This window comes from Megascapheus bottae, chromosome 25, assembly GCF_031878675.1.
Source record: "Megascapheus bottae isolate mThoBot1 chromosome 25, mThoBot2.hap1, whole genome shotgun sequence".
Lineage (NCBI taxonomy): Eukaryota > Metazoa > Chordata > Mammalia > Rodentia > Geomyidae > Megascapheus > Megascapheus bottae.
In genome coordinates this window covers 17,467,330-17,475,895 of record NC_143533.1, presented here as the reverse complement: position 1 = coordinate 17,475,895, position 8,566 = coordinate 17,467,330, and the positions used below count along the sequence as shown (strand labels likewise).

The following is an 8,566-nucleotide window of genomic DNA, read 5'->3' as shown; positions in this document are numbered from 1 at the left end:
TTTCATGAAAAAAAATTCATTTTTTTTTAAATTCCCAAAATGATAGGAGCTGACAATGAGTACTGATTATAAATTTGCCTTGGTGCAGAAGTGAGGCAGGGGCACTGAAGTGTAGGGATGTTGGACTGTGGGTTCTAGTACACACAGAAGAAGAGGACTGGATGCTAGTAGCTCTATACTTGTAATCCTAGCTATTAAAGAAAGTGAGAAAAGTTAATAAACAAGGCCAGAAGCTAGAAATGGAGCTGTAGCTTGAGTAGTGGAGCACTAGTCTTAAGCAAAAAAGTTCAGGTATAGTGTCCAGGTCCTGAGTTCAAGTTCCAGGACTGACACACACACACATACGGGTGGAAGGAATGAACAGTCCTCAAGTGATTCTATAAAAAGAGCCCTCGACCAGGAACCAACCTGATCTTGAGTATCCTAGCCTACAAAACAGAAATCTCTTATTTGATCCACTCGATTTAGTTTAATTTGTTCTGGTAGCCGAAGCCAGGTAAGACAATGTTTCTGCTTTCCACAAATAGAAGTAGATCCATCCAAAGAAGAATTATTTTAGCTGGTAATAATGTCCTGTCTTTAAGATTAACTGCAATCAGCATGTTTTGTGTAACTCCTGTAGTTTTGGAACAGTCATCTCTTTAGGTGTGGTGGGTAAGTATTGGGAAATCCTTCAGTTTGTTTAATATTCCTGTATTTTAATTAGGATTCTGAGAATTGCTTGGAATATAGAATCTCTTCCTATCTCTGTCATTGAAATAAGAGGTATATCAAATATAGGAAAACTCATTCAATACAGGTGTTTAACATGATTGCATGGATATTTGATTGTGCCTGTGCACATGCATGTGCCTGTCCTGGGGATTGAATTCTGTCTGGGTGCTATCCGTGAGTGGTAGCACTCTACCAAGTGAGCTGCAGCTTCACTTCCCACTTTTTGATGAGATAACAGACTCAAACTTTTCTATTCAGGCTGGCTTCAAACTACAACCTTCAGATCTCAGCCTTCTGAGGAACTAGGATTACAAGCGTGAGTCATTCAGGCCAGGCTTTTAAGATGTGATGTTTCATTAGACTGATATGATTCAATTTTTAAAAATAACAGCTTCCCTAAGCAGATAAACTGGCCTTTTTTTTTTTTTTTTAATAAAAACCTGAATTGCCAGTTCCTTAAGACAGTCTCCAATAGCTTGCCCTGGCTTGTCTGTAGAATGTTAGTTTTGGAACATTGTGTCTTGAAGTGTGGCCATACATTCTGCCCAAAGGCCAACTCTGAAGTGTGTCAGTGATGTAGAGAGCTACATAAGGCCTCTCTACTCCATGAGGCCTTCAGATGGCAGGGCAGTATTTCCTTCAAAAATCCATGTGCTAGCTGGGCACCAGTGGCACACACCTGTAATCCTGGCTACTTAGGAGGCTGAGATCTGAGGATTGTGGTTCAAAGCCAGCCTGGGCAGGAAAGACCATGAGACTCATCTCTAATTAACCACTAAAAAACCGGGAGTGGCTCTTCAGCTCAGGGACAGCACCCAGGCCCAGAATTTAAGCCCCACACTGACAAGAAAAAAAAAAAGTGCTAGAAGCTTGGTACCCAGGGTGGCAATGTTGAGAGATATTCAATAACCATGGGGGAAAAAAATTTCCTCTCTTAACCAATGTGAATTTACTGGGTGATCACTAATTGTAGTTGTCTTTTGGTGTGTGTGTGCCAGTTCTGGGCTTGAGCTAGAGCTTGAACACTCTCCTTGGGTTTTCTCAAGGCTAGAACACTAGCACTTGAGCCACAGTACCACTTGAGCCACAACACCACTTCCAGCTTTTTTTTTTTTTTCTTTTCTGTGTATGTGGTACTGTGGAATCAAACCCAGGTCTTCATGCATTCTAGGCAAGCGCTCTACCACTAGGCCAAACTCCCAGTCCCTGTAGTTGTCTTTTTTGGTTGTTTGTGCCAGTAAGGAGGCTTAAACTTAGAGCCTGGAGGCTTTCCCTTATTTCATTTTAATTTGTTTTGACAAATCCTGGGGCTTGAATTCAAGGTCTGAGCCCTATCTTGGGCTTTCTCAAGGCTAGAGCTCTACCATTTGAGCCACAGCACCACTTCTGGCTTTTTCTAAGTATATGGTACAAAGGAATCAAACTCAAGTCTTTGTGCATGCTAGGCAAGCACTCTGCCACTAGGTTAATCTCCCAGCCCTACCCTCCCCTACCTTTTTTTTTTTTTTTTGCCAGTCCTGGGCTTGGGCTCAGGGTTTGAGCACTGTCCTTGGGCTTTCTCAAGGCTAGAGCTCTACCACTTGAGCCTCAGCACCACTTCCGGCTTTTTGCTATGTATATGGGGTACCGAGGAATTGAACCTGGGTCTTCGTGCATGCTAGGCAAGCACTCTACCACTAGGCCAAACTCCTGGCCTCCCTTACCTTTTTTTAACTCAAGAATCTTATGGACTTTCTTGCCCAGGCTGGCTTTGAACCATGGTCCTCAGATCTCAACCTTCTGAGTAGTTAGGATTGTGGTTCTGACCCACTAATACCTGGTTTTGACATTGTCTTGGTGAAAAGCAGGCTAGAGAAATTTTATCTTTTGGCCTTAGACCCACATAAGCAATTTCTCTAGACTCTTAACTCTTTAAGATCTTTAAAAACTTCAAATTCAATATGTCCAGTACTGAGTTTTGTTCTCATCAACTTAATCCTCTCCTGATATTCTCTATCATAATGAATGGCTGGCTCTACCACCCACCCTCAACTCAACCTGCAAGCTAGCATCATCATATATCCTCCTCTCCCTAACATGCTACATACTCCCTCAGCCCCAGCATCAGATCCTCTTCTGACTCAAATCTGATGACTGCTCCAACCTCCTCATTGATCTCCCCAAGTTTCTTGTAATAGGTGCTGAAAGCTGCTTCTGAAAGCAAAAGCAGACTCCTTCCCTAATTCCATAAATGAACTAAGAGTACACACCAAAAAAACAAACCAAAAACAAACCAAAAAACAATAGGCATCCATACCCATTTGGTATGTCTTTGCACTGAGCATTTTTTTTTTGTATGTGTGCAATCACTTTGGATTTCAAGGACAACACTGGTCAATTAAAACTTTATGACAAGGGACCAAATTTTCCCTATGGAACAAATGAGCCTCAGAACAGACTATGACTGCTTTAATCTGCTTATCCTGACCAGCTTGACAGCACTGACAACTTCTGTAGAACCCTCCCCAAAATAAGGGAGTGAGATAATGATCAACCAGACCATGTGAACTGGCAGAACCAAGATTTGAAAAAAAGCCTCTGTGCTCTGCTACATTAGTCACCTGCTTTGCTGTGCCATCCATAGAGCTTTAAATGTACTTATTGAACAAATAGAAGAAGTAGAAAAGGGGGTGGGGGAGAAAGAGCAGTGAGAGTGGGGTTCTCAGCTTTGCACACTGTAGTTGTTTCCTCTTCTTAGTTTGAAGTTTATTTCCTCTTAGAACTGGTCAGACTTAGCCTTTGGAAAGAATAGTTCCTGGTAAGCCTTTAAGAGGGCCTAAGGTCCCTGGGGGCAGTGGCTCACGCCTATAATCCTAACTACTCAGGAGGCTGCGATCTGGATCTGAGGATCGTGGTTCATCTGGGAGACTCTTATCTCCAATTATCCACCTGAAAACTGGAGGTGGCTCTGTGGCTTAAGGGATAGGGTAGTAGCCTTGAGCTGAAGAGCTCAGGGACAATACCCAGGCCCAGAGTCCAAGCCCCACAACCACCACCATCCAACAACAAAAAGGCCCAAGGTCAATGGGAGGAAGAATGGAGAGAAAGAGTAGTAAAAATAAACAGGGAAGAAACACTTGAGTATACTTCTTTGCTTTTAGGTGCCTAAAGATTAAAAGTCCATTAGACTCCTATCACCAATTAAGCACCAAAAAATCCCACAGTGGAGCGGTGGCTAAAATGGCAGAGCAAGTAGCTTTGAGCAAAAAGCCTTCAACATCTCCTGAGGCCCTAAGTTCAAGGCCTGGGGTGCGCCATGAGCACGCGTGCGTGCACACACACATACAATTAGGAAAATGCATGGAAGTGGTCTGTAATTGTAACCTTCCAAAGGCCACTTATCACGTTTTAAATGAGTCACTTGGCAGTGGGGAGTATCTGAAAGCCCATAACTAGCACACACCTGTAATAACTGCACGCAGGAAGCTGACGCAGGAGGAGGCTGAGGTTGAGGTCAGCCTGGAATACACAGTAAGACTGGGGGGAAAACAAAAAAACCAACAAAAACGATCACTGCCAGCTGGTAGGTAAGTCCAGGCCGGCCTTTCGGTGGCTCTCTGGAGGTAGGAGTCTCACGGGCCTTCCTTCCCGCGCTGGCTCTGAAGCGCGATCCTCAGATCTCAGCCCCCTGGGTGGTTGGGATTCCAGCGTGGAGCCCTCGGCGCGCTCCCCACCTCCTTTTCTCCCGCTCCCTTTTCTTTTTAACTTGCTTCTGAGGAGACAAGTATGCAACATGTGTAAAGAAAACCAAGATGCGCAGTGACACCAGCTATGTTTTTGGAAATGCAGAGCCCAGGAGTTACGGAATAAAAAAAAAGAAAGGGACCGGCGGCGGGATGACCATGACTCAAATCCGGTTAGATTCGGCGCAGCGCCGCCTCACAGCAGCCCACCCGGAACGTCGTCCCGGGATTCGCGCGCTCGCGGCCGCCGCTGCGACCCGACCTCCTACATCTTAGCAGTACAGACACCGGAAGCTGCGTGAAGGGGCGTGGCCACGGGGGGCACGCACGCGAGATCTACGCCCGCCCGTCCGGCGTGACGTCTACAGACGTGACACGCCGCGCGCCGCCGCGCAGTGCACGCCGGGAAGAGGGGATGAGCTGGGCTGGCTTCCGTCGCGCTAGCGAAGGCTAATCCTTCTCCTCCCTCCACCCCTGGTTGTCGGGAGATGGGCCTCGGGCGGAGAGGCCGGCATCCGTGAAGCGCGTCCGGCGCCACGGTGAGTGCGAACCCGGTCTCAGAGCCGGGTCCGGCGGCGGCCGTACCAAAGGACCGGCCCTGTCTGCCGAGAGGGGAGGGACCGGCCGCCTTCCCCCCCCCCCCACCCCATACCTGGACGGCGGAGGCTGGGCCCGAGCTCAGGTCTTCCCCGTTGCCCCGGAGGTTGGTGTGGTCTGGCGACCTTGGATGGTTGGGTGGCCTTGGCCAGCATACCTTTTTTTTTTTTTTTTTTTTAAACCTTTGGGACACTCAGACCCCACTTTAAGCCTCCTCCCTCTTCCGTTTTCGGCTTTCCTCTCCATCCACGGTCCCCAGGCCCTTAGAACCCCTTGGAATGGTTCCACTTCCTCTAACCTCCCTCCCTCCCCCTCCCACCACTCCGCGGAAGCTTCTAGTGAAGTACGATTATGAGGTTTAATAAATTGATGATAAGTTAAAACTTAACTAGAAGTTTTGCTTTCCTTAAAAAAAAAAATAATAATAATCTGCCTTCTGTCCTGGAATTGGGGGGGGCACAGACAAGTTAATTTCACCTGCACTGTAACCGGAGAAGCGTCAGGGACCTTTAATATCAGGAATGTGCCTTCGTACCTCTAGCTCTTGGGTTTAATTTCTTGCCTTTGGTCTATCCTGTGACCTTGAACAAGTCAGTCACGACACATTCACCTGACTCACAAAGGTGTTGTAGAGCCTAAGGAATTTAGTATTTCTTAAGAGCTTCTAAGGGTTTCCGGTCAAAAGGTATGCCTAACCACAAAGTTTGTGTCACATTCATTTTGGACTTGGAGAGAAGCCTGTTTTTCCTTAAATACCCAGCTGCATTGAAATGTCATGTAAAGCCAGTCGCCTATAATTCTAGCTACTAAACTCTGAGGATCGCGATTTAAAGCCAGCCTAGGCAGGAAAGTCCCTGACACCTCCAATTAATCCCCCCCCACACACACACACACAAAAAGCTGAAAGTGGAGCTGTGGCTCAAGTGATAGCGCACTAGCCTTGAGCAAAAAAGCTGAGGGACAACACCGAAGCCCTGAGTTCAAGCCCCACGACCGGCACATACACAAAACCAAGTGGTATTAATATTGATTTTTAAGTAGTTTCCCGTTTTTACTGTACCTTAAATGAGGTAATGGTGAGTTGTACTAATAACTTCTTTAGTTATATCTAATTAATTATCCATTAAGATGTAAGATTGCAATGATGCCAGGAGCTGGTGACTCACACTTGTCGCCCTATTCAGGAGGCTCAGTTCTGAGGATCAAGGTTCCAAGCTGTCCTGGGAGAAAAGTTCCTGTGAGACTCTTACCTCCAATTAACCACCAAAAAGCCAGAAGTGGAACTATGGCTCAAATGGTAGAACGCTAGCCTTGAGTGAAAAAAGCTAAGGGACAGCACCCAGGCCCTGAGTTCAAGCCCCAGGACTGGCAAAGTAATTTAATTTTGCTTCAAAAAAGAATCATGCTGGGGGTATAGCTCAATGATATAGATAAAGCTTGCCTAGCCGGTTACAAGGCCCTGGGTGCCCCAACATACTCCCTCCCCCAATGGAGGTCTATTAGGTGAAGTAAGGAGAGCACCTTTGCTCTAATAGAGAATTGTGAAAGTTATGCTGTGCCAGTTTCTAGGCCTAAGTTTTGAAGAGGCTGGGAGTTTATATTTCCTCTCTTTAAACATGTATGCTTGGGCCTCAGCCTTACAAAGAAGCACTCCAGCTGTTTTCCTAGTACAATTTGCAGCCATTGTCAGCCACCTGGAAGTCCTGCCCAGCTGAGCTTCAGATAAGTCCAGCCCTAGCTGCTTATCTCAGTACAAATGTGTGAAACCCTCAGTGAGTTCCACCTAGCTAACTAACCAGCCCAGAGAAACACAAGGTAGCACACTAAGTTTAAGTCATTCGTTTTAGTGATTTCTTCTGCAGCAATAGGTGACTGGAATAATAATATATTCTGCCAGTCCTGGGGCTTAAACTCAGGGACTGAGCACTGTCCTTGGGCTTTTCTCAATGTTAGCAGTTAGCGCTCTACCACTTAAGCCACAGCACCACTTCTGGCTTTTTCTTTCTTTCTTTTTTTTTTTTGCCAGTTCTGGGCTTGAGCTCAGGGCCTGAGCACTGTCCTTGGACTTTCTCAAGGCTAGAGCTCTACCACTTGAGCCTCAGCACCACTTCTGGCTTTTTTTTCTATGTATGTGGTACCGAGGTATCGAACCCAGGTCTTCATGCATGCTAGGCAAGCACTTTAACCCCTAGGCCAAACTCCCGGCCCCTGGCTTTTTCTTTTAACTATTTTTTTTCCCCTCAAAAGAGTCCTGCTTTATTGGTCATTTTGGTGCCCTGCTCTTACTACTTAGGTTTTTTTTGTTGGGGGAGGGGGAGAAGGCGGGGCCATGGGGCTGGAACTCAGCCCTGTCCCTGAGCTCTTCAGCTCAAGGCTACCACCCTACCTACCCTTGAGCCAAGCCCCACTTGCCAATGTCTAGAGGTTAATTGGAGATGAATCTCTGGTTCTTTTGTGCCCAGGCTGGCTTTGAAACTTGATCCTCAGATCTGAGCCTTCTGGATATCTAGGATTATAGGCTTGAGCCACCATGCCCTGCACTACTTAGTTTTAAAGTTGTGCCAATGTCACAAGAAAAGGAAGAAACATTTGAAGGGATAATACATACATGATATCATTGTAGAGTTGTGCATGTGTCCTTGTATGTCCATTCTAGGGCTTGAATACAAAGCCTGGAGATTGTCTTTGATTTTTTTTTTGTTGTTGTTCTGCCACTGAAGCCACGGCTCCAGTTACAGCTTTTTTGGTAGTTAATTGGATTGGAGATGAGACTGAGTGACTTACTTTCCTGGGCTGGCTTCTGGCTTCCAGCTGAGAGCCTCAGATCTCAGCCACCTGAGTAGCTACGGATTATAGGTGTGAGCCACTGACACCCAGCTCAGACTTCTGTGTGCCAGCCCTGGGGTTTGAACTAAGGGCCTGGGTACTACCTGAGCTTTTTCGTAATGGCTAGTGCTCTTACCATACCACATGTGCCATACCTCCACTTCCCACTTTGGGGACCACTTACTTCCCACTTTGCGGAGGCGGGGGGCGGTGGGAATGTTTAATGGAGATAAAGAGGCTTAGATTTTCCTGCCTGGATTTGCTTCCAACTCTCAATTGCAGGCTTTAAAAAATAACTTATTGCTGTGCTTCAGTGGCTCATACCTGTAATCCTAGCTACTCAGAAGTCAAATCTGAGGATCACAGTTCAGATCCAGCCTCAGCAGATAAGTCCAAGAAACTCTTAGCTCCAACTAACCAACAAAAAGCTGAAACTGGAGGTGTTATTAAGTGATAGGCCCCAGATTCAAGCCCCAGTAACGCCCCCACGCACACACACAACACACACACACATACTCAGACTGATTTCTCATAATTTTGATGGCTTAGGCATTAATTGATGGGTGATGCTGATTTCAGCTGGAAGCAAATTGTTCGGGTATTTTATTATTTTTATCAGAGCACTTTCGTAGCCATTCTCTACTCTTTTCTTTAGCCAAGACTCTTTCTTTGACAGTTTAGCTGGTAGCTTTAACTTGTATGGGCTA

At 46.2% G+C, this 8,566-nt stretch overlaps 1 protein-coding gene across 1 annotated transcript in view; it reads left to right on the top strand.

Moving 5' to 3' along the window:
- Nucleotides 1-4,839: 4,839 nt before the first annotated feature.
- The window catches only part of Usp8 (ubiquitin specific peptidase 8), a 46,207-nt gene continuing 42,480 nt past the window's right edge, over nt 4,840-8,566 (top strand). Inside the window, exon 1 of the mRNA XM_090358423.1 lies at nt 4,840-4,975. The gene's annotated coding sequence lies outside the window, so the exon portion shown is untranslated. The remainder of the gene's footprint in view (nt 4,976-8,566) is intronic.